At 41.6% G+C, this 25218-nt stretch overlaps 1 long non-coding RNA gene across 1 annotated transcript in view; it reads right to left on the bottom strand.

Annotated features, from left to right (window-relative positions):
• Window positions 1-3032, bottom strand: part of LOC149744415 (uncharacterized) — a 302003-nt gene extending 298971 nt beyond the window's left edge. The window contains exon 1 of the long non-coding RNA XR_016391067.1: window positions 1806-3032. This is a non-coding gene — a long non-coding RNA (uncharacterized LOC149744415). The remainder of the gene's footprint in view (window positions 1-1805) is intronic.
• Between the last annotated feature and the right edge of the window lie 22186 nt (window positions 3033-25218).

Raw genomic sequence — 25218 nt, forward strand, 5'->3', positions numbered from 1 at the left:
GTGAAAGAAGAGAGAGAGAGAGAAGCAGGTGGAGAAGAAAGAAGGAAGGGTGTGGAAGAGAGGGAGAGGGAGAGAGGGAGGGAGGAAATTAAGAGAAAGAAAAACTTCAGGAGAAAAAATACCTGGGAGAATCATAATACATAGAGAATATTTCCTGGCTCTACAGGTTATAATAATTGGAGCCTTCAGATAGGCTATGGGTAGGTGAAAAAAGAGACCATACACTTTGTGCCCTCCAAGTTCTCGACTGATTTTGTCAAGGATCTAGAAGTTGAGCTCAGGTGGGTGACTGATGCCACTTCCTTTCATCCCTAACGGGCAGGCAGCTGCCAGTGGCACTCTCCACACAAAATAAGATTGTGTCTGATGCGAGAAGCTTAATTTTGTTCTCTGCTGAAGCCCTTTCAGATTCAGGATTTATATTACCATTTAGGAAGAAATGCCACATCTCTGAATGTGGTAAAAAGCAGAATCACTGCCCAAATGCCTTAAGCAGCACGTCTGCTTCCTATTTCACTGAATCCCCACATAACTATATCAATAGAACAAGGTAAGCACTGTTAATGATTTTCAACTATTAGAAAAATGGTTTAAGCTTTAGCTCTTCCACAACACACACACACAAACGCACCTTGAATGAACTTGTGGGCAGAGCTAGAGAAGCTAGTGTTAAGGTTGCAATCATCACTTCAAGTACTGGAATCCAACACAAAACTTAATCTGGTTGAAGACCAGACTGTGACTGTGTACTTGCAGACATGCGGAACAGTAAAATTTAAATGATAGAAGGCGGGAGGTGGAAACGGGAAGAAAGTTCACATAAAGGAGGGGGAGATATCTGTAATATTTTGTAACAGTTTCATCTTACAAAGTGGAAAATCAGGAAATGAAACAAGAAACAAAGGTGTTGATGTTTACAGGTAAGCAAGAAACAAAATGTATCACTATAGTGATTTAACTACAGTGAGAGGCATAAGTAGAATCTTTATCATATAAACTTGATTAATCAGAGGAGAAGCAAAATCATCACTCCCCCTTAATGATATGGAGTTTATCAGCAGGAGAGATCACTGAGCGATTTCTTATGAGGAGCGGAGATGGGAGATAAGGTCACTGATGCTTCCATGATAAGCCTTTCTCTTCTAGAATATTTTAAAATTTATATATATATATATATATATATATATATATATATATATATATATAAAATACATCAAAGCTTGTTAAAACTCACTTTATTTATATAAAACATGGTTCATAGGATCTGAGTTTCATAAGTGAAATCCACATTTGAGATCCCTGAGTCTAACTTTGTATTTCGTAGCTGAGTAAGCTGTGACTGAGAGAGAGGTGACTCATAACTTAGAGAGAAGGCCAAATAACTAGTTAGTGTCAGGAACATGTCACTTGTCTCTGCCTCTGTCAATCAGGTTTATCCAAACAAGGGTGTAACCACTACAGTTAATTCTATTCTTCAAGAAGCTGCTGTTTAATTTTTTTTCCTTCTTTAGCAAGAGCAGTCTGTAAGGTTCTCAAATCCTAGATCAGACATCATGCTCAATAACCTCCAATATATTCTAATTCTAAAGAAACTAGATCACATGTAAATGATAATCTCAAGTATCTATATGCTTTAACAAAATACGTTTTGTCCAACACTCCATGTCCTTTTTAAATTACTAGGTGTCTTAGTTTGGGCTGCTAGAATGAAAAACCCTAGGCTGGGTGGCCTAAACGACAAACATCTATTTCTCACAGTTCTGGAGGCCGGAAGACCAAGATGAGGATGCTGGCAGGTCACGTACCTGGTGAGGGCCTCTTCCTGGTTTGCAGATGGCTGTCCCCTTGTTGTGTCCTCACCTGGCAGACAGACAACTCTTATAAGGGCGTCTCACTCTTAGAAGGGCTCCACCTTTATGACCTCATCTAACCCTAATCACCTTCCAGAGGTCCTACCTCCTAATATCACCAGATTGGGAACTGGATTTCAATAGGTGAATTTGGAAATAGTGGGGAGACAGACATTCAGTCCCTAACACTAGGCTTCTAAAAATTTAACTTGTACACAAAATTTCAGATATGGGGGATAAATTCACCGAATCCATGATTCTGATATTCTGAGGCACAGAGGACAAATCCCGTATTTTGAGCTGTGGCTATCAATTCTAAGGGCATTTAGTAAGGGTTATTATACATAGGGTAATATTTTTAAAATATATGTATCTTGTAAGACAATTTGTTTGAATCATCTGATACCCTTGACAGTTAAAATAATATGCAAAAAGCATGATAATACCTACCTCCTCCCCTAGATTTGGTTCATTTCATAAAAACATTTCAGTGGATGTAGCTTATCCAGTTGCCTCATTCAACCAGATGTTGGTATTGGAAAAGAACCATTAGTTGATATCATTCAATAAGATTCTCTAGCAGTCTATTGCCAACAAGATAATCCCCTGTTCAGTGGAGCATTTTGAAGCCAAATTACACAAGTCAACTAGAGTTCCTATGGCAGACTTATAAAATGGAGGGAAAGGAAGTCCCTGATATCACGGGTATAAAAAGCAGGAAGGGCAGAAACACATAGTTATCTGATCATCTACAATTGCATGGAGATGCCCCCCACCCCCATGCCCACGCCTCCCCTGGAGGGTCCTCAGCGTTCTCAGAGAAAACAGTCACTGAAAGAAGATGCAAACAGGGCTGTGCAGTGACATCCTAACTGGCTGTAGCGGAGTTTAGGCCTAACTAGCCTTTCTGAATTAATTCGAATCTCTAATTGTTTGGCTTGGAGACCAACCAACTCTGCCAGGGCAGTCCCAGCTTCAGAGGTCTCCGTAAGGTTGGTTGAGGCCTTTGCAGATCCTGCATCCCCCCCAGTCCCGCCTCCTTCCTCGTCCTCCCTGGGAGCTGTGTTTGGGCTGCCATCTTGGGATGCACACACATGTTCACGTTTGTTAGCACCCTGCCAGGCCTGTGGAGACCTTTCCACTACTGGCCCAGCCACAGACATTTGCGCTTCTGATCCCTGTTAAGGATCAGAAGAATTAGAAGAATTGTAATGGCTTCTTTCCATGACTTGTTTGTACGTTACCCTCTGTCGACTTAAAAACAAACCTAAAAAATGTGCTACGTGAAGGCTGTGTTTATTCACTGTCTTACTGAGGCCGATAGCCCGGGAGACAGCCTCTCAGCTCTGAAGCGGGGAGCCAGTATATATGTGATTTTAGTAAACGGGGTGCGTGCAACCCAGAACTCATCTTGGTGGAAGGTTGCTGCTGGTCACGAGGAATGGGTATCTTAGTTAATGGTTTTAGTGGTTTTCTAAGCATGGGAAGAATCCAGGTTTGTAAAATATTTCTCCTAAAAATATCTAACTTTCTGAAGGCCTGATCTACCAGTTTTCCCAGAGCACAGAGGGCCTCATTCCTGACCTCCACCCTGAACTCCTTTCAAGTTGTGTTAAAGGCCAGCAGCTGCAGTGGTGAATGACTCAATCCTTGTAGAGCCCGACGGTGAGCCACATTCTTTAGTTGGCAACTTGGAGAGGCTACATCTGAGCTACACTGGAAAGAGCATCAGCTGGAGTCAGGACACAACAGTTCCTAGCAGAGGTGACTCCGGAACCCCACTTAGAAGGAGGGACAGGAATCCAATGGAGAACGGAGGCTCAGGCCCTTCTTGTAACCGAGTTTGTGTAGCGAGCACATGCGTTTCTGTTTTTATGTGGGTCTCCTTTGGGGGCTGCTGGAGAACAGGAGGGGGCTTCCTCCCAAACTCACCCTTGGGTACTGACCCTGGCCCACACTCAGCCCTGGGTTCTTAGGGTCTTCATCTCTGAACCGTGGGTTTCCACAACAGAACCCAAGAGGGTAAACGGGAAACTGGCTACTTTTAGTCCCCAAACCAACACCATCAGCAGGATCTTGGAGCTAACCAAAAATGCAGGTTCTCAGGCCCCACCCCAGACCTAATGATGCAGAATCCGCATTTTCACAAGACCCTCACTGACACGTATGACTGGGATTTAGCAGCACTGAGCCAGAGGGCGCCAAGTCTCCTTCCAGAGGAGCCAGCCTGGTGAATCAGAAAGAACACACACTGGCATTTGGTAGCCCTAAACTGGAATTTTTTTCTGCCACCACATTATCTATGTGCCATTGGAGAAATTCCTTGACTCGTCTGAACCTTTTTCACATCTGTCATATTGGGTCTCTTAATATATGTACTGTTTATAAATTGTGAAGCACGTACCACAGTGCCTGGCATACAATAGGAATGAGTATCTTTTAATTCTCCTCCCTTGCCTGCTCTCTCCTGCAGAACCAATATTCTGTGATTCTACGGATCTCAATTCCTGTCATAGACCTCACTTCTACTGCCATTGCCCCCAACTTAAGAAAATAAACATAAATGATCAAATCTGACAAAAGTAAGATCATATACTAAGAACTAGTAGCTATCAGTGGCAGCAAATGGAATTAATCCAGGATTTGATATGCAATATCCCTTAGAAATAAACACACGGGCGGGCGTCTTCCTCTCCTAGCGTCAGTTCAGCTAGAAACAATCAAGCTAACATTTCTGCTTTTCAGGTTATCAAGGTGATGCTGTTGCTTGGGGGCAAGATGTGCATACCCCTGGAGTGTTGTCTCAAAACAGGGCGACTGTTTACCTATTAAGAGTTTTCAGTCTTTCAAAGTAACCCTGAATAAATCTGTTTATTCTAAAGAGTTGTTAGGGGAGTGAAATGTCTCCCAAGATATCCTTTTAAATGCTGTTCCACTGTATTTTGAGGTGATATGTTTTGTCTTTTACTGAATAGGTTATTATTCAGAAATGCTCACTTATCTTCACACTCTTCGTTTTGAATTCAGCTACACTGTGACTTCTCTGTAAATCTTTTATGAACAAGGTCTCCGGTGGGTCCTCTTTAATTGGTTAAGGATTATCAGCCGAGAACACTGTCAAAACTCTAGACAGCATTTCTTTCTAAAAAAATCATGCACAAAACTTTGCCTGGGATAAGGTGTCTGGATGCAGATAAAAACAAACCGCGCTCTTTGCCCACAAATTCTATTTGAACCTGGCTTGTCAAAACAAGGAGGGCTTTCAAGTGCTCCATTAGCAGTCGTATTCTTGAACAGCTTTGCTTTTTAAAACTGAATAGTTTGTGCTATGATTCCGACAAAACGGAAAGAAGGAAGGGGATTGTAGGCCTTTGCTTATAAAATACTCTTGTAGCTATTCTTTCGTGGTAGACCAACAGAAGGTACAAAATGCAAAAGCCTCTGAAGGGTTTCCTTCTGTCATCTTACAAATCTAGACAGCAATTTCATTATCCAGTGTGAAGGAATAAACATAAACACACACAGACATCCACCTGCCACATGGACACCATTTCCTTTTTTTTTTTCCCTGTTAGGTTATTGTCTACCCCAGAGAATTCATGCTTGACTATGTACTGGCCCAGTTCAAAATCTTCCCTCACCTTCTTCCTTCCTTTCTTATCTGAAACTTGTGAAACATCTTCCCAATCTCTTCCCTATTCATATCACAACATGCACAAATGTCTCCTAGGCTTTTCTGTGTACACCTTTGGAGAGCCCCAATAACTAAGATGACTATTACTACATTTGTAATTAAACGTATTTCTAAATACTGTATTTGGAACTTCCCTGGCGGTCCAGTGGTTAAGACTCTGTGCTTCCACTTCAGGGGGCCCGAGGTTCGAGCCCGGGTGAGGGAACTAAGATCTCGCATGCCGCAAGGCATGGCCAGAAAACGAAAACAAAACCTAATAAGTAAATTAAATAAATAAATAAATAAATACTGTATTAAACTTAGAAGTGGTACTACAGTCAATGTCAGTACGTTTAATTCTAAATTTTCTATGCTATCATACTTCTGCATTAACTGAGTTATTTTACATCACTTTTTAAATCATTTAAAAATAAAACTGGATCACTAATCATTAGAGAAATGCAAATCAAAACTACAGTGAGGTACCACCTCACGCCGGTCAGAATGGCCATCATTAAAAGGTCTACAAATAACAAACGCTGGAGAGATTGTGGAGCATGTAAGTTGGTGCAGCCACTGTGGAAAACAGTCTGGAGGTTCCTCAGAAAACTAAAAATAGAATTACCATATGATCCAGCAATCCCACTCCTGGGAATATACCTGGACAAAACTACAGTTTAAAAAGATACATGCACCCCTATGTTCATAGCACCATGGTCACAATGGCCAAAACATGGAAACAACCTAAATGTCCGTTGACAGATGAATGGATAAAGAAGACGTGGTACATATATACAGTGGAAGAGTACTCAGCCATGAAAACGAACAAAATAATGCCACTTGCAGCAACACGGATGCACCTAGAGACGATCATACTAAGTAAGTCAGAAAGAGAAAAACAAACACCCTATGATGTCACTTACATGTGGAATCTAAAATATGACACAAATGAACGTATCTACAAAAGAGAAACAGACTCATAGACATAGAGAACAGACTTGTGGTTGCCTGGATGGGGTGTGGTGGGAGGGAGAGGGAGGGACTGGGAGGTTGGGATTAGCAGATGCAAACTATTATATAGAGAATGGATAAACAACAGGGTCCTACTGTAGAGCACAGGGAACTATATTCAATATCCTGTGATAAACTTTAATGGAAAAGAATATGAAAAAAATGTAAAAAAAAAGTAATATTAGCATTCAAAGCCAAGATTAAACTAAAAATGAAAACATGTGCAATATTCTGCCTGATACCATAAGTTGAACTCAGGGAAAACAAGCTGATTCTACTGTTAATATAAATTAAACATCATTAAGAAGATACATTTCCTGCCAAGGTCTTCATAGCAGGCATTCCAAACCTAATACTACATCAGCAAATATTTGATTATTACTTTTGGCTTACATTCTATTGGGTATAACATCCCTCTGCTTTTAGGAGACGTAAAATTTTTGCAGGCTTTGAGAAGTTGCTTTGGATTGGCATAATTGATAATCAAAACTAAATTATATTAGTCTTTATGCCTTAATATACCTTACTTTGGATTTGCAATGCATTTCAAGATGTCCTTATGTCCATTGTTCTTAGATTTTAGAAAAATCATTCACAGCCATTTGTATATTCAGGAAATTCATGAATCCCAGCACATGCAGAGTTCTGTTTTCCCAAAACCTGCTTTCATTTTGGCAACTCCTGGTCAGCAGTCAGTAGGAAGGGCTTTCCCACCACTCATCCTGCACCAGAGAGAAATTTTCTGCAGGGAACGGGACCAGAGCTGTCCACTCCAAACACAGACGCCTTGCTGGGAGTCCCTTCCCTTCTTTTGAGATTCTGATCTGCTTTGGGAGAAGGGCTCAAAGGGTCAGGGGTAGTTGAAAGAACTTGCACAGGGGACAATTTTTGTATTATCTCTTTCACCTGGGAGATTTTTCATAAGCCTGCTCAGAACCTCTCTGCTTGGTATGCAATACAGAAATAATGGGGTAAGTCTCCTAAATTGAATTGAACTGACCATGGATTTGAAGTTGCTGCCTTTCCCACTGAGTTAAAGCCAAACAGAGTTGCCTCCCCCAGCTAAGCTTTGATCAGTAGTTCAGTACTTCCCTCTTCCTGACTCAAATGCATCCAGTCCCCAGCCCTGGTTTTATTAAATGTTCTTGTTCACTTCACTGGAAATGCTTTAACTGTGGCACCTGCTGGCTGTGAAAGTGATTAGGATTTCATGGGACCAGAGCGTTTCATTTCTACTAAGCCACACCACGGACCATAAATTAATACAGGATTATGCCTCAGCATTTACTCTGCAGGCTTGTTTTGAACTGAAAAGGAAAGGCAATTGAAAGGATGAAGAAAAAAAGCAAATGATCAGATGAAAAGTGAACAGTTGTATGAAACCTGACCGTGTGTATTAGCATAAGAGCTTCCTTAGGAGGAAACTAAGAAGCCTACGCTGTGTTATTACGTTTCTACTGATAAGCATCATCCCTCCTTTCAAGGCCTGACTCACTTTACATATGGAAAGTGTCTTACCCTCTGCCAGGATGTATATGGGTCATCTTTTTCTTTTTTTTTGCGGTACGCGGGCCTCTCACTGCCGTGGCCTCTCCCGTTGCCGGAGCACAGGCTCCGGACGCGCAGGCTCAGCGGCCATGGCTCACGGGCCCAGCCGCTCCGCGGCATGTGGGATCTTCCCGGACCGGGGCACGAACCCGCGTCCCCTGCATCGGCAGGCGGACTCTCAACCACTGCGCCACCAGGGAAGCCCTAACTTCTGTTTTAAGCCACTAAGTTTTGTGTTGATTTCTTACACGGCAATAGATAAGCAACTGTCATCTAAGTCAAAAGACAAGATCTTGCAAATGGAATACCTAAGAAACACATCTGAATACAAAGTTGATATCTTTTTTTTAAAACATCTTTACTGGAGTATAATTGCTTTACAATGGTGTGTTAGTTTCTGCTGTATAACAAAGTGAATCAGCTATACGTATACATATATCCCCATATATCCTCTCTCTTGCGTCTCTCTCCCACCCTCCCTATTCCACCCCTCTAAGTGGTGGCAAAGCACTGAGCTGATCTCCCTGTGCTATGCGGCTGCTTCCCACAAGGTATCTATTTTACATTTGGTAGTGTATATATGTCCATGCCACTCTCTCACTTCATCCCAGCTTACCCTTCACCCTCCTCGTGTCCTCAAGTCCATTCTCTACGTGTGTCTTTATTCCTGTACTGCCCCTAGGTTCTTCAGAACCATTTTTTTTTTTGAGTCCATATATATGGGTTAGGATATAATATTTGTTTTTCTCTTTCTGACTTATTTTACTCTGTATGACAGACTCTAGGTCCATCCACCTCACTACAAATAACTCAATTTAGTTTCTTTTTATGGCTGAGTAATATCCCACTGTATATATGTGCCACATCTTCTTTATCCATTCATCTGTCGATGGACACTTAGGTTGTTTCCATCTCCGGGCTATTGTAAATAGAGCTGCAATGAACATTTTGGTACATGACTCTTTTTGAATGATGGTTTCCTCAGGGTACATGCCCAGTAGTGGGATTGCTGGGTCGTATGGTGGTTCTATTTATAGTTTTGTAAGGAACCTCCATACTGTTCTCCATAGTGGCTGTATCAATTTACATTCCCACAAACAGTGCAGGAGGGTTCCCTTTTCTCCACACCCTCTCCAGCATTTATTGTTTCTAGATTTTTTGATGATGGCCATTCTGACTGGTGTGTGGTGATACCTCATTGTAGTTTTGATTGGCATTTCTCTAATGATTAGTGATGTTGAGCATCCTTTCATGTGTTTGTTGGCAATCTGTATATCTTCTTTGGAGAAATGTCTATTTAGGTCTTCTGCCCATTTCTGGATTGGGTTGTTTGTCTTTTTGATATGGAGCTGCGTGTATTGCTTGTAAATTTTGGAGATTAATTCTTTGTCAGTTGCTTCATTTGCAAATATTTTCTCCCATTCTGAGGGTTGTCTTTTGGTCTTGTTTATGGTTTCCTTTGCTGTGCAAAAGCTTTGAAGTTTCATTAGGTCCCATTTGTTTATTTTTGTTTTTATTTCCATTTCTCTAGGAGGTGAGTCAAAAAGGATCTTGCTGTGATGTATGTCATAGAGTGTCTGCCTATGTTTTCCTCTAAGAGTTTTAAAGTGTCTGGCCTTACATTTAGGTCTTTAATCCATTTTGAGTTTATTTTTGTGTATGGTGTTAGGGAGTGTTCTAATTTCTTTCTTTTACATGTAGCTGTCCAGTGTTCCCAGCACCACTTATTGAAAAGGCTTTCTCTTCTCCTTTGTATATTCTTGCCTCCTTTATCAAAAATAAGGTGACCATATGTGTGTGGGTTTATCTCTAGGCTTTCTATCCTGTTCCATTGATCTATATTTCTGTTTTTGTGCCAGTACCATACTGTCTTGATTACTGTAGCTTTGTAGTATAGTCTGAAGTCCAGGAGCCTGATTCCTCCAGCTCCGTTTTTCTTTCTCAAGATTGCTTTGGCTATTCAGGGTCTTTTGTGTTTCCATACAAATTGTGAAATTTTTTTGTTCTAGTTATGTGAAAAATGCCATTGGTAGTATGATAGGGATTGCATTGAATCTGTAGATTGCTTTGGGTAGTATAGTCATTTTCACAATGTTGATTCCTCCAATCCAAGAACATGGTATATCTCTCCATCTGTTTGCATCGTCTTTAATTTTTTTCAACAGTGTCTTATAGTTTTCTGCATACAGGTCTTTTGTCTCCTTGGGTAGGTTTATCCCTAGGTATTTTATTCTTTTTGTTGCAATGGTAAATGGGAGTGTTTCCTTAACATCTCTTTCAGATCTTTCATCATTAGTGTATAGGAATGCAAGAGATTTCTGTGCATTAATTTTGTATCCTGCTATTCTACGAAATTCATGGATTAGCTCTAGTAGTTTTCTGGTAGCATCTTTATGATTCTCTATGTATAGTATAATGTCATCTGCAAACAGTAACAGCTTTACTTCTTCTTTTCCAATTTGGATTCCTTTTATTTCTTTTTCTTCTCTCACCACTGTGGCTAAAACTTCCAAAACTATGTTGAATAATAGTGGTGAGAGTGGACAACCTTGTCTTGTTTCTGATCTTAGAGGAAATGGTTTCAGTTTTTCACCATTGAGAACGATGTTGGCTGTGGGTTTGTCATATATGGCCTTTATTATGTTGAGGTAAGTTCCCTGTATGCCTACTTTCTGGAGGGTTTTATCATAAATGGGTGTACAGCAGTTAATTTCTTAGCCACATACCTTTAAAGTTAAAATTTTAAAGGAAGTTAACTGAAAAAAAATTAACATTGAACTTGCTAAATTTTTTCTCATTTATTGCATACAAATGGCAATATTTTATTCCCACAGGGAACAGGATGAATGTAACCTTTTTGAACTCCTACCTTCCACCAGGCACTGTCCTAGGCCATGGACATGCAATGGTAAGTCAAAACAGATCATGACCCGGCCCTCTTGGAGCTTACTGTCAAATGGAGAAGAAAGACAGCAATCAAATAATTCCACTACACAATTTGGAATAGGTGTATCACAGTAATTACATATAGTGCTCTGATAACTATAGCAGGAAGATCTGACCTAGCATTGACGACAGCTAAGTGTCCCCCAAAAACATGATACTTAAGTTAATATCATAATGGTGAGTCAGAGTTAATTAGGTAACATGGGGTGGGCATGCTGAGCACATAATTTTCCAGACTTGGTGTGTACGGTACATTTGAGGAGCTGGAGACAAAGAAGATGGTGCAAGATGCAGCCTGAGATCACAGGGCTTGGTAAACTGTCTTACTGCTTATAAATTTTTGTCTGAAGAGTCACTGAAGTATTATAAGTGGCATTGGAACAGAGAAGGGTCTTGGCTTTAATGTTATCTGATTCACATTTTGAAAAATCATTTTGCAGCGTGGAACAAATGATTGCTGGAAAGCAGGATGGCGTTATACAGAATGAAAAAGGAAAAGGGCTGGTGATAACAAACATTGCGGAAATAAAAACAAAATCTTCTTGCATCCCAGAAATCATCTTCACAAAGGTGGCAGAGAAATAAAATCCTTTTCTTGTTGAATAAGCATTAAATCAGAACATGATTCGCATCTCAGGCAACCCTCTAAGAGGTTACAAAGACGGAGAGAGAGAGAGAGAGCTCCTCCTGTGCACAGCTGTGGAGCAGTTCTGTGAACCAGCCAACAATCCTGGGAGAACAGGAAGCCCTGCACAGCTAACCAATCCCAGGGGGAGATTCCCACTACATGGAAGATGGCAAAGATAGTCACAATGCTGGTCACCAGGAAGAGAAGAGCAAACGCTCTGCCTGCTGCCTCTTGGTGGTGCCGAAGCAGGGCAATTCGCCTACATGTACCCCTGTCCTGAATCAGCAGTGGAGGACGCCGTCCTCTCCCCGTGGAGGACAGACATAACAGCAGAGTTGGCCAGGTGCCACATGACACACTCGCTTCAGGTGAAGACCATAGAGCACTTACTGAACCTGAAGCAAAGAAAGATATTCCCACACAAGATGACAAGCCCAGTATGATTTGTGTGGGCTCCTTATCTCTTGGTAAGAAACTGTTCCAAGCCCAAGGCCACTCCTATGCTGCTGAGGGAAGCTTGTTAAGACTGTGCATGAGACCAACTTTCCCAACAGTAGCCAGGCAGATACAACACATCACATACATGCTCTTGAGATAAACAACTAGTCCTCAAGTGAGAGGACTTGACAGCACCGTTGGTCACACATGTTCACCCCAACTTTACCTGGTAACTGGGGTGGGGTGACCATTTACTCTAGCAAATTGGCTTTATCCAGAGGAAAAACAAACTTCTCATATCTTTTTTGACTGGAGGTGGTTTTGCAACTTGAAGCAAGATGCCTACAAACTTAGGCTCCTACCCTCCCACACAGGCTGGGGGTCACAGGTGCTATCTCTCTAGATGTTACGTTTCAAAGAGACAGTTGCCAGGTCCTTGGGAAAAACATTTCTGGGTCATTAAGCTGAAAAAATTTCTATCAAGTCTTCAAGAAAATGTATATACATTTCAAAGAGAGGAGAAAGTACTTAGAATTTTTCTAAAGTAAATGCTCTGAGAAAAAGGAGAAAAAAAAATCTCTTATTTTCAACAGGGAGAATTAAGCCTCTTAATTTGTTTTTCCCCTTACACCTGTCCAAGGGAAGATAGAATGTATTTCAGGAAGAATGGAGTGTTGAGAAATGAATACCTTCCATTAAATTTAGGGTCACAGAAGTCATTGGTGACTTTCACGAAGACGGTTACTAGGATGTCCTTAGAGCAGAAGCCAGATGGAGCGAGTTAAAGATGACTGTCGGTGAGGGGATAGAAAGAGTAAGAATAATAGGCTTCAATTTAATGAAGCTGCCTGTGAGGAGAGGGAGGGAAGCCATAACTGGAGGGGAGTCAGGCAAGTCAGAGGTTGCTGCTTTCCCTTCAGGTGGAAGGTGGCTTAGCAGGTTGAAAGCCAACGAGGAGGCTCTAGTAGAAAGGGAAAAGGGGAAATTCAGGGTAGAGCAGCAATAATTCATGGCGTGAGATTCCTGGGGAAGAAAGGGAGGATAGGATTCAAATCTAGGGTAGAAGGATTGAAAGCTTGGCAAATGAGGAGAGTTTGGGTACACGGAGACAGCTCTAAATTCTAGAAAGCAGTCAGAATTTTGACGAACAACATTTTAAAGAGATACAGATTTTGTTATATTTTTGTTTGAAGGCTAGATTAGTTCTGGAGGAAACAGCGTTTAGCCCCATATGAGTGCAAGGGAGAGACGGTCACAGCGGAACAACTGTACTTACGGAAGTGTGAGGCCAGGGACAGAGGCAGCAAGCTGCTATCCTAGGGGAAGGAGGAGCTTTCCAGAGCCCAAGGACACCAGGCTCAGATCTGACGGTGGAGGAGGGCCCTGCTGGGAGCTTTAAACCTGCCCAGACAGCCACAGCAGGACACACGGGCACCGAGGTGGGGAGGGAAGCTGAGGAACACCTGAGTCTCTCCTGCTGCCCTCCTAGGTCCCGCCTCGGCTTCCTGTGGGCAGGACGCAGCCGAGATCAAGGGAGGGGGTCAGCCTCCCAGGCCTCAGAGCTGAGTAGAGAACAGGAAGGGGAGGCGGAAAGTTGAGGATCTGAATTCTCATTCCATCTTTAACCTTGAATTGTCTTGAATTTTGTATCTGTCTCCTCTTGACGCACCCGCAGATGAGGCACCGTTCAAACACGGGAGAGAGAAGGTGCCGAGCCCAGAATGCTCCACGGGTGACACTCGCCTGGGTTTGCTGTTGCTCCTTTTCTCAGCTTTCTCTTCTTGTTTCTCCACCTTGAATGTCTGCCTTCCTCCGAGCTTGGTTCTGGGTCCTGTCACCCTCTTCCACGCTCCTCCTAGGCTGCTGTCCTGCTGTCTCATCCACTCCCATGGCTCCAAGTCTTGGCTACAATGTGATCACTCCCAAATCTGTTTCTCCCGGCATCTCACCTCCCCCCGACCCTCTCCCTCTCCCTCCCCTCGTCCACCCCCCTCTCTCTCTCTCTCTCTCTCTAACTTGGACTCATGGCTTGACGTGCCTCCTGGAAAGCTCTACTGGGACGCCCTACAATCATCTCAAACTCATCAGGTACAAATGGAACTCCTTTTTCTCACCAAACGTGTTCCTCCTACCACGTTTCCCATCTCAGGGGTTGACAACACCATCCATCCAGTCCTTCAAGACCTCGACACTCTTGTCTGTCACCACACAAAGAGTCAATCACATTTACCTCCTGAATGTTTCAAATCCATATATTTCTCGCCATCCTCACCAGCATCTCCTCAGCTTGGCCACCACTTTCTCTCATAGCGACTATTCCAACCAGGCACCTAACTGATCTTCTAGCCTCAGTTCATGGCTCTTCTCTGATCCATTCTCTAAACTCCACAGCAATCTTCTGATAACTCAAATGTGATGACACATGTAATTCTCAGGTAATTACACTGGTGCTAGCATAGAGGGCTAATCTTTAACATGGTTTAAAAACATGTTATAAGGGGCTTCCCTGGTGGCTCAGTGGTTAAGAATCCGCCTGCCAATGCAGGGGACACGGGTTCGAGCCCTGGTCAGGGAAGATCCCACATGCCACGGAGCAACTAAGCCCGTGTGCCACAACTACTGAGCCTGTGCTCTAGAGCCTGCGAGCCACAACTACTGAGCCTGCGTGCCTCAACTACTGAAGCCCATGCGCCTAGAGGCTGTGCTCCGCAACAAGAGAAGCCACCACAATGAGAAGCCTGCGCGCCGCAACGAAGAGAAGCCCCCGCTCGCCGCAACTAGAGAAAAGCCTGCACACAGCAACAAAGACCCAACGTGGCCATAAATAAATAAATTCATTAAAAAAACAAACAAACAAACAAACGTGTTATGATATGGTCACTTCTGACATCACCAAGCCCATTTTTCACAAGTCCCCACTCCTCACACGCTGTCTCCAACCAGACCCCCTTCTTCACCAGGATAACTCCTCTGCCTCTCCTCCTTCTACTGTAAAGTCATCACTTCTTACAGGGTGCTTTCCCTCACTATTTTAGTGTCCCTCTTAAGGGCTCACCACCCCCATCATAACATTTATCACATGAAATTGTTATTGCCTATAACTGTCCTTCCTGAATGATAAGACAGAACTATTTCTGCGTTAAGTATTCTCTCCCCAGTTTCAAGCGTAATGCTTTAACCTGAGTAGGAAATCAATAGATATTTTCATATAAAAGAAAGAAGGAAGGAAGTAATAAAACTCTTCTGTGGAACAATGTTGGAATTGGTCATAAGGGAATTTTGTAAAAGTATAGGATGCTACAGTAGCTAAGGTGGCCGATGAGGGTGGTTTAAAGTTTGAAGGGTAGGGAAGGCAGGCTTCTTAGCTACTCGTGGTGGTACCTGTAGGCACACAGATCTTGTTCTCTTAAGCTTGAAGTTAGAGGTAGAATTAATTACATGAAAACTTCCACAATAACAACATTTATTAGTGACAAAAAATGGTCTCTGTTGATATTGGTACGTGACAATTAAGTAGTAAGACGTGGCAGGCTGTGACTGAGTCTGCAATAAGCCATGTTTGGGTGTTTTGCACAAGTGTGATAACAGGGTGTCATCTTGACAGTAGGTAGGATCCTGAACCCAGTCTACAAAATATTAAATTGCAAATTTTCCTGTGAAAATCTTTTTCCTAGATTCTTTCCCTTTAAGTGCTTTAGTATCAAAGTAGAAAACAAAATAAGGGAATTTTGAACATTAAAAAAAATTTAACTTCTGGACTTTGATGAACCAATTTTAGGATCTAACTACATCCCTCCTTACTCGGCCAGGTCAGAAGCAGCAAAGGTGGGATGGAGCGAAAGTGCCCACTGCTGCTTTCTGCCACCTTTCAAGAAGGGCATTTCTTTTTTTTTTTTTTTTTTAAAGATTTATTTTTATTATTTATTTATTTATTTTATTTTTGGCTGCATCGGGTCTTGGTTGCGGCATGTGGGATCTTTGTTGAGGCATGCGGGATCTTCAGTTGCAGCACGCAGGCTTCTCTAGTTGTGGCATGCGGGTTTTCTCTCTAGTTGTGGCACATGGGCTCCAGAGCGCGTGGGCTCTGTAGTCTGCAGCATGCGGGCTCTCTCGTTGAGGCACGCGAGCTCAGTAGTGATGGCGCACGAGCTTAGTTGCCCGGCAGCATGTGGCATCTTAGTTCCCGGACCAGGGATAGAACTCGCGCCCCCTGCATTGTAAGGCGAATTCTTTACCACTGGACCACCAGGGAAGTCCCAAGAAGGGCATTTCTTCATATGATGGCTGCTAGCCCCGTGGATATTTAGAAATTTTCTCTCCCATGAGAGAATACCCTTCAACTTTTGGAACAGCATATCCAGAATATTGGTAAGGTGGGTAGATGTTCTTAAGTCAGGGACTTACTGTCCAGAGACAGACAGACAAACAGAGGAAGTCAAAATATCTTGTGGGGCTTGTCCTTGGAAAAATAATTATACCTTCAAAGATTCACTTTTTTGATATGACATAAATAGGAACAATATATTCATCAAGTCAGATGTTTTTTTGTCTTCCATGCAGGGAAATTTCTGTAATCAGCATGCTTGTTTTATTTTAATATGTAGGAATCTTTGCTTCATGGCATAAGGAAGATGGGGGTGTGTGAATATCACGGTGTTAAGATTTTGCCTGGGTCCATTTTGCTCCCTGATTAACTTTGTGGCCAAGTGACATTGCTTTCTACTAGATTTATTTGGAAATCACTGTCCTTTCTTACAGTTGAAATCACTTTCCTGCAACTTTTGCTCTTTTAGACCAAAGTACTAGATTTATGCCTTAACTCAGATGAATTTATTGGACAGTAGGCGAGCATGCAGTGTCTTACTTGCAGATTGGGGGAAGGGGTCTGTCACATCTTTCTTTCCTACAAGTTCCATTCAAGTTAGCTATGAAAGCACATTATACCACTGAACACCAGATGTGGCAGGTTCTTAACGGCTTTGTGAACAGGTTTGCCATTTTTGTTTGGGCTGCTGAGTCAGGAAATTGACATTCCACTGTTGTGGTTTTAAAAGTATTTGCTGTGACTTCATTTTTTTCTCCCCTCTGACAGTTGAAGCAGAAAGGTGGATTAGCTTTCTTGATTCCAATGATCTTCCCTGTAGTATACTGCTGATACGCTACTGTGTCAGATGAGTTATGTGAAGTAGAAGAAAATGTCACCTGGTAAATGTGACAGTATTTGAGGGAGGCCTTGAAAGATATTTCTTGTCATTGATGGGTCTCCAAGAAATGTTTTTTTTAAGGACAGGTAGAATTCTTTTGAAATATTTGAATTGGATTTTTTTTTCTGCCGAATTGGCTGAAAGATTACCATGCAAATGCCAACTTTTGTTTTTAAAAGAGACATAAATTGAGAAAGTCAGTGTAATATTCTACTTGATTTCATTCCACACAGAGAGTTATTGGAAGGTGTTCTTCAGGGCACTTGAATCCTTCTCTGTTTTTTCTTATTGTCATACAGTAGATCACATCTCAGAAAGACCAGGTTCTCACTGCCACATGGAGAGAGATTTGAGACAATGACGGGATAATATCTGGTGACAATGTACGTCTTCATGTTTACAGGTTTTGTGTTGTGAATTGGTGAACGAAGGCTTAAGTACCTGTGACACTTTCAAAGCCTTTTGATTACAGAGAACTGCCTGCAGTTTCTGGCCATCTGGTGAAGCTGAGTTTAGTTTTCTTTTAATTCAGTATTTGTTTCATAATAGCTTATTATTATTTTTTAAGTGTACAAGGTTTCCTGATAAATCACCTTTATCTTTTTACCACATTGAGAGAATTTGAATCACAGTTAAAATATAAAATGCTCGGGCTTCCCTGGTGGCGCAGTGGTTGAGAGTCCGCCTGCCGGTGCAGGGGACACGGGTTCGTGCCCCGGTCCGGGAAGATCCCACATGCCGCGGAGCGGCTGGGCCCGTGAGCCATGGCCGCTGAGCCTGCGCGTCCGGAGCCTGTGCTCCGCAACGGGAGAGGTCACAACAGTGAGAGGCCCGCGTACGGCCAAAAAAAAAAAAAAAAAAAAAATTCAAACTTCTGAATCATTTTCAGCACCGTATTGAATATATTTTTCCCTTTATTGACAGGAGAATTCCTGCAAAGATAAACAGACTTAGGTCCTAACTCTCGTTTAGTCAATTACTGGCATTTCAGTACAAATGCAGCCTTCTCAATTGAGAGTTCCTGTCTTGCCTTCCTCTTGGTATTTACGTGATCTGTAACAATTACCTCCGGACCTCAACTTCCTTCAACTCAGCACTTAAGCATTGCCAGGTAAAGAAAAGTCCCCTAATCATTCTCAAGAAGTCTCCCTATTTGCAGACCAGTCTCTGCAAACTAATGAGCAATCAGCAGGGCCTTTACTGGAGCCAAGAGACTGGATGTAATTTTACTGCCTTAGATTTAATGAACAGAAACTGGGATATGAAACTGGATGAGAAGAAAACCAATGGTATTTCTATTAGCATTAGAAACATACCTGAAAGAAAAATAACACAGATAAATAGGGAGAAGAAGGAAAGCTTGCCCAGCAATGAAGAAAGACTTGCCAATGCTAAGTAACTTTTTCTGTATGTGGTAGCTGACACCTCCCCTTAAATACACCCTTTTCTGTCCTTCACAGCACACCTCAGGCTCTGAGTAACCAGGTTTGATCTGCAAGATGAATTAGGAAAACCCTAGGGACACAGAGGGAAACAGATGGTAATCTACAGGGAGATGAATCACCCGTCCAACTTGAAAATGCCTGGCTCCATCCTAGGTCAACTCCTGTGCTAATAGCATTTTCTTTCTACCTGAGTTATCCTCTGGGAAATCTACTTCTGCAGAATATGTGAAAAGAGCAAGAATTTAGGAAGGGTGGAGGCAGGTGGATGAACGGGAATATGATTTGTATTAGAAATAATACCAGAAACAAAAAGATACGTGTATTCTTTTGGAGTTGATGAGTTGATATATTTCCTGGGAACATTTACTAGAATCCTGCCCTGGTTCAGAAAGACTGACTAATCCAAAACTTGATGTGGCTCAAATAATCTGAAATTTGATACAACTCACGTTTTACGGGACCCAACCCAAACATGAAATAGAAAAATTTGATTTATTTTCTGAAATTGCCCTTATAAAGTTAATATTTGCTTTGAAAAAGTGAGGCTCCATATTCCTGCATTCACTCTATACCCTTACCATTCTTTCTGTGGATTTATCAGACCAAAATACACACAACATACGTGTGTACATTTGTGGTACATGGCTGCACGCAAACATCACACAGAGGTTGCTGGAAGCTGAGTGATTAGCAGGAGAGGAGGCTGAAAGGAAGATGGTTTATGAACTGGGTGAACTGCTAAGGTATCCAAGAGTGGCCAGGAATGACGCTATACTCAGGGAAAAAAATGAAAACCAAGGAACAAATGAAGAGAAGCAATATAATGAGAAAGAGGAAACCAGAGTAACTTTGAGTGGAAGGATGAGGGGGCCTTCTTCCTCTTTAGCCCAGCCATAATTTTACCTGTGATCTATGAGTTTCGAGAAAACGAACTTTGCCAGCACACTGCTGAGAACAGCTGACAACTACCAAGAAACCTACGGATGGAGAGAGATGTGAACAGCACAGCACCCAGCTGGAGCTCTGAGAGAGTAAAACAATGGATCCACTCAGCCTTTGCTTATTTCTTGATTTTTCTATCTCAGACACTATTCTATGTCCAGGAGATAGAGCTATGAAGAAACAGACAAGGATCCTCCCCAGTGAATCTCACGTAGGCAAGGGTGTAGGGGAGGACTGGGGAGGGAGGAGTTACCAATAAACAAACCCAACAATCAGATCCTCTCAGACTGACTGGTAGGGTCTGGGTGCAGATTTAGGTTGGTTGATCACAGGTCTTCCCTGAGGTGGTAACTTTGAAGCAAGGTCTAAATGTTGGGTGGAGCCAGGCATGGAAGATATGGGGTTGGATATTTTGCAGTGAATATTAGTTACCAAAATTGGCCCATAATTATCCTGGTCATCTCTAATACACACAGAGTTGCAAAATGACATCCTACTAAAAGCATTTCTGACAGTTCCGGCAACTTCCATGTAAATGTTGCATTAATATGCCCTAGTCATTCTTTGACTTTTTAAAAATAAAATCCATCCAGTTCCCTCGCATACTCAGGCATATGTCTCCTGTTAAGATAATCGTCTTCCCTTCTGATCTTCCAGTATTAATTACGGCTCCTTTCAATGTTGGCGCTCTCAAGGTTAATTTGAAAACAACAAAAACATGTTTGGGCTATGTAGAAAGTTTTCTTTAGAAAAAGATTATACTAAATGTTTGTCTTGGCAGGAACAAGTATTTTTTTTGCCTGCGATTCAAAATTATCTGTGCTATTTCGTACCTGCTTTCAAGTAGCTGAGCTACATCCTACATGATAACCACAATGCTATATTTCTGCTCGTGACTATTTACATATTGGCAATTTTCCCTGTAATGACACCTCTTCATGTCTTAAGAGCAGGGGTGCTGCCTGGCTTGGCTTCAGGCTGTCTTTCCAAGGATGTGTGCGCAGTGAACAGACTTGGAAGACGGCAGAGAGCTCTCTCTGCAGCAAAGGCAGGTCTGAGTACTGTCCAGCGTCATAAAGGTAACGTCTTCCTCTGGGCAAAGGTCAAGCAGGCTTACTGCTCATTATAAAGGATTTGGGTTCCTTTCCATTATGCTACTGACTACCTACGCAGGCAACACCTGCCTTCTTCGTGGCACCTGGCGGGATTCAGGATTCAGAGAAATGGTGCAAATACAGGTTCTCTGGCCACTGCTGCGTCTGTGGGTAGTGAAGTCCTTTGTTTCTGACCTGGGAGTTTCATTTCTTCTTCCAGCATTCATACATCTGTTAGGCACACTCGTTGACTTGTATTCAGATAAAGTCTTGGACGCTTCACAATTCTTGACAACCAACGTGTTAAGCATCTTTAATTTCAAACATGGTATATAATGAATGATAAAATACAGTTGACAATAGACCACTGATAGAAGTATAAACAGATTCCCCCGAAGGTACATCTGAGGGACAGATAATTCTGGCTGGAGAACATATGGGAAGTTTTAGAAATTAGAATTCAGCGGAGCGCTTGGGGAAGGGCAGGGCTTTTTCAACCGTTGGAATAACAGGGAAGTGCATTCCTAGCAGTGGGAATAGTTTGTGTAAAGTCTAAGAGCATGTTTGCCAACGAGAGACTGGTTACAGTGGGAGTAGGGCCATCGGGAGAGAATAAGGAGAAATAAGCCTGGAAAAAACATAAGCATCCAAATTTGGGGGGACTCTGAATTCTGTGTAACTTTTGCTTTTCTTCTTCATTAGAATCATGGAGGATTTTTTTTTACAAGACAAAGTTTCACACTCTGTACTTTGCATTGAAGAACTGGCTTTGGTACTGGAAAACAACACTTAATAAGATAATTTCTAGTCTTCCAAAATGAGGGCTGGCATTGTCTTAAATATTCTAAACAAAGTGTGATTTTTTTTTCTTTACTGCTTTCGGAAAGAGAAGGAATGCACACAAGCACTGTAGGTAAACTGCACAGTTCCCCACCCTCGCATAGGTAAGGTAGGTAGTATCACCGGGATGATGAGAAATCAGGGCGTCTCCTCTGTTTCCTGTGTAAGCTATGACTCCAGGAAATGGTAGATACCTATTGAGACAGAGAAGCACAACTTCCCTTGTAACCAGCAGGACTCTATGGCCCTATGGGGCCTTTCTGGGACAGAACCCTCCCCCGTATCTGCTGTCACTCCTCTCTGAAGTACCCAGATAATAGTATCTCATGCATACTTCTTGAGTTTTTCGGATGCTAGAAACCACAACCAAATGGAAGAAATTAACTACCTGATGGTCATGAGCGCATAGCTGCTAGACCTTCTGGTGCCTTAGGATTGATAATGTTAACCACCTTATGACCTCAACATCAACCAATCAGAGTATTGCACACGAGGTGATCACACACGCTGGGATGCCCTTCCTTCACCTGGCCTTTAAAAATGCTTTGCTGAAACACTTCGGGGAGTTTGAGCTTTTCTGGGGGGGGGGGGGGCGGTCCACGAGCCACCCATTCTCCTTGCTTGGCCCTGCTATAAACCTTTCTTTGCTCCAAACTCCGATATTTAGGTTTTTTTGGCCTCACCGTGAGTTGGGCACCCTTTCGAAGCAGATTTTCAGACCCATGAGGCTTATTCAAGGGGACAGCTCAGTTTCTTTGCACAGCAAGTTTCTCCTTCTACAGAAAAGGTAGTCTGGCTAAATATATATATATATATATATATATAATTCCCAGAAATACAGTCTGAAGATTGCAGCCTTCATCTCTTGAAAGACCTTAGTAAATGTCAATGATTTGAAGGTACACTCCAATGTCACATCAAGGACCATGCTTGCTAGAAACAGCTCATTTACACTCAGAGGGAAATAGTCAGAAATAAAATGTGGGAATGTAGCTTTTCAGATATCTTAGCAGTTGATTCTTGATAGAATTGATGTTAAAAAGTTCTAGCATTGATGATATTTATCCCAATAGCACAATCTGAAAGCATCAAGGTCACTTCCTAAATGTTCTTTCACTATGTTGTTTTCCAGAAGTGTAAATATGACAGAGTGTCTAGGAGCTGCCTAATAGTGGTTTTATCATAAATTCTGAATGATGAATGACTTTCAGACAGTCCTAAGCATCCCACAGTGAGCTCTAATAATACCACAGGAGATTTTTATGATGAATACAAATGACCCCTAAAACCTATAATACATCATGGAGAGTAATATCACAACAAGAAGGGAGAAGAAAATGAAACTCTAAATAGGCATATGCTTTTATGTACTTTGATTGAATTTGTATTCTTTCACTCCCTCAATCCAACAATAAACATTATTATGGAAAATAAGAAAAATATCTTAAATATCTCTGAAAATTTGATCTGTAAGAAAAACTAATATCGCATTTCTATTATAAGACATTTGCATTATAATTTTTACTTATTAGCTAAGTTTAGTATGAAGATCATGCTTTACACATGCTCCCTTCTGAAAAGATTTTTACATGTATTCTCACTTAAACTTTAAAATAACTCTAAGGAAATATTCCCATTTTATAGACAAAGGGACCAAGGCATTAAAATGACACTTTGGCTAGCTCACAGGGTTAGTGAATGATAAAACCAGGAGTAGGAACTTTGGTTGTTTGAAAATTGTACATTAGCCTTACCAACTACCTAAGAGTCACATAAATTAATTTTAAGGCTACCATTCTAGTAAATCTTATTGTGTAAAAAATGATCCCCGAACTTAGAGGCGTTTCATTTTATTTTGTCATGACTTTGTGTGTCAGGGGTCTGGGCAGGGCTGGGCTAGGCTTATCTCACCTGGGACTCTGATGCAGTCATCGTCTGGAGGTCAGCCAGGGCGGCAGTCCTCTGGGGGCTCAGCTGGCTGAGATGTCCCAGAGGGTAACTCACGTAGCTGCGCTGGAGACTGGCTGTTGGCTGAGAATTGAGCTGGGGCTCTCTCTCTGGATCCTCCCAAAGATGCCCCTCCAATGTGTGTTGTCTCAGTGTAGCAGGACCTCTTCCATGATGTCCGACTTCCCTCAAAAAGAGCACCTGGAAAAAGAATGAGGCAGAAGACATAACCTTTTATGATGTAGCTCGGGAAATCATGGCACCTCCTCTACTACGCTCTATTCGTTAAAGCAGTCCCAAGCTCTTTCCAATGTCAGGAGTGTTAAATAATTTGTGGCCTTTTATTTTTAACCACTACTGTCTCTAAGGTCACTTTTCCCCTCTGATTTCATTAAAGAGAAATTTTTTTTTAAATTTTTATTGAAATATAGTTGACGTACAACCCTCTGATTTAATTTGAGCTAAATATCTCTCACATAAGTTTAGATAAATTTTCTAATAAAAACAAAAAACAAAAAAACCCACTAATCCAATTCATTCCTTTAGAGGTAAGATAAATTCTAGGTGATTTTTATCAAGTAATTTTAAGATAAGAGACCTGCTTAATTTGCTTTTACGTTCAATGTTTTATGTTCTTAATTTTGATTAAGAGGAGGACATTCTAAAATCAGTCAGGTCTACAAAGACTAACTACAGAAGAAAGTGATAATTTCAAAAAGAAGAAGAAAACAGATCACAAAGCTTTTGCTCTTAGTAACTCCTATTGCTCCGTGGTCAGCTCAGGGCTTTTTTGTGAGGGAAACATGACCTCTGCATAAATGACAAAAAGGATAATGGAGTAAACATCTGTGAAGTTTATATAATTGTTATCAGTTTTTTCTTAACGACAGTTCAGTACCTTTTTCTAAAACCGAGTAGAAAGAAAGTAGCTCACCTAGTTGGATTTAAAGCATTCCCTCTAGTAACTAATGGTGCTATGCAGTGAATGATAATATTGCCTATCTCAGGATGCTCTGTAGCTGGTTCAACATCTTTCAGACAATGGTACCCACACAAGACAGGCCACTCCATGCATCAATTATTTCTTCAACTCAGTTGAATACTTAGAAATGATAGGTGGGAAAAGCCATTGCAATTACATTTAAGATAATAATTTTATCCTATGCAACAGTTTACATCTATGTTCTGTGTCAAAGTTTTGAAATGTTTTTGATCAGATTTTGATAATATGATCCTCACAACAACCTTGGAAGGTAGACAGAATCACCATTTGCAGTCACATTTTAATGCTAAATATATAAGGTTGGTTAATTTGCACACAAACTCCTAAAGATAGATGAAGAGAGGACTAGAACTGGGGCCTGATTCCCCTAGTACTCTTTCCATCAAATTACTAACAGAGGAGGAGCCACCATGACAATGGGGAAGGGGAGTCTGCTGGGTTTGTTATTTGGCCAGAATAGGTCTGAGCTATTTCAAAAGCCCAGGTTATTTGGAAAACCCAAGGTATTTCAGGAAAGAAAACATGTAGTGGTTTAAAAAAAGGGGGGAGGGGAACATCAGTCTAAGAATTGAAGAACATGCAAATCATATATTTTCTGTTATTCTCAAGTTTAGAAGATAATTTACTGCATTAACATTCATGGGCTTTG

The sequence above is a fragment of the Delphinapterus leucas genome, chromosome 21 (assembly GCF_059928025.1).
Source record: "Delphinapterus leucas isolate spDelLeu-1000000601 "Yukka" chromosome 21, BTC_Dleu_Yukka2, whole genome shotgun sequence".
Lineage (NCBI taxonomy): Eukaryota > Metazoa > Chordata > Mammalia > Artiodactyla > Monodontidae > Delphinapterus > Delphinapterus leucas.